The sequence below is a fragment of the Symphalangus syndactylus genome, chromosome 4 (assembly GCF_028878055.3).
Source record: "Symphalangus syndactylus isolate Jambi chromosome 4, NHGRI_mSymSyn1-v2.1_pri, whole genome shotgun sequence".
In the NCBI taxonomy this organism is placed as follows: Eukaryota; Metazoa; Chordata; class Mammalia; order Primates; family Hylobatidae; genus Symphalangus; species Symphalangus syndactylus.
The window spans coordinates 131,815,536-131,817,126 of NC_072426.2; the positions used below are offsets into that span (position 1 = coordinate 131,815,536).

A 1,591-nucleotide genomic window follows, 5' to 3' on the forward strand; every position below is an offset into this window, starting at 1 on the left:
TAAATTTTTAATATTTGTATGTCACACTCAACCCAGAACTCTTGTCCTCTCTTACCACTTCCCCTACCTCATGCAAGCTTTAGTGTTTGAAGTGAAGGAGGAAGGTGTGGTTTGTCTCTGGGACACTTTTTATCCTTTCTTTTTTAAAAAACTTCATTGTTTGAATTGACACATAATTGAAATAATATTTACAGAGTATATAGTGACCTTTTGATACTGTATCATGATCAGGGTAATTAGCATATTCATCATCTCAAACATTTATCATTTCTGGGAACATTCAATATCCTCCTTCTGGCTGTCTAAAACTATATTATTATTAACTATAGTCATCCTATAGTGCTTTATATAGAACACTAGAACTTATTCTCCATCTACCTTTAATTTTGTATTCAACAAATCTTTCCCTTGCCCATGTCCCTCTGTCCTTCCCAGTCTCTAGTATCCTCTGCTATAGTTTTTACCTCTAAGAGTTCAACTAATTTTTAGCTTCCCCATGTAAGTGAGAACATACTGGAGTTTAACTTTCTATTCCTGGCTTATTTCACTTAGCATAATATCCCCCAGTTCTACGCATGTTGCTGTGAATGACAGGATTTCATTCTTTTTGCGGCTGAATAGTATTCCATGGTGCGTCATGTGGTTCTTCTATTGATGGACACTTAGGTTGATTCCATATCTGGGCTATTGTGAGTGGTGCTGCAATAAACACGGAGGTGCAGATGTCTCTTTTATATACAAATTTCCTCTCCTCTGGATAAATGTACAGGGACATTTGCTACTATGGATTTGGGGACAAGATGATGATGGGGCTGATGCAACAAAACTCTCCTCATGTGATTGTCTCCATGGGAAGACATAGAGTTGGGAAAGGCCTCTAATCTTCTTGTAGTTTAAGCTGCCTCCATCTGGTTGTGATGGCCTCCCCTGATGTGTCAGCCTCTACATAAGGGGTGTACTTGTGAAGTTCCACACTAGACCTACATGTCCAATATCCTCTCAGTCTCCAAGGGCTCCTCCATTTAACACCTTTTCTCCTTCAACCTTGCCATGAACACATCTTCAAAATCAGGAGACATGGACCAGCATTTCCCTCTTCTTTTCTATTATGAGGTAGGAGAGCTGAAAACAAAAGCATGTCATACATATAGCAACAGAAGTCTCCAGATTCTAGCTTTGCACCATGACAGTCTCACAGCCAATGAGGTTTATTTGAGGTGCGATTACTGCTAATTAAAAACTTTTCCCAATACCCCATCATCATGACTTGAAATATAGTTGGCATAGGCAATTTTTGACAGTCTGTATAGAGCCTTAACTATCTCAGGTTTAAAAAAAGCTGACAATTTTTTTTAAGTCTCCAGATTCTGCAGCTAAGTAAGTACTTAAAGGGAAAGGGTGTCAGTCTCCTCTTTTTCAAGACACCCCCAACCTTCATGAGTATTTTATCAAAGCTGACTCACTTGGCTCCATGAATGGAAAAGCACCACTGTCACCTTCTCCAAGGATAGACAGAGGAGAGAGGACCTCCAACCACAAACTGTGAAAGTTGTTCCTCCAAGTTCCTGGGGTGCAGGAGGAAATCAGGGGA

General features: G+C 39.8%; 1 non-coding gene across 1 annotated transcript; it reads left to right on the plus strand.

The window, feature by feature from the left end:
* Positions 1 to 1,172: 1,172 nt before the first annotated feature.
* Positions 1,173 to 1,311, plus strand: LOC129481506 (U4 spliceosomal RNA). Its single transcript, XR_008657474.1, has one exon. It is a non-coding gene; the product is annotated as a U4 spliceosomal RNA (small nuclear RNA).
* Positions 1,312 to 1,591: the final 280 nt, after the last annotated feature.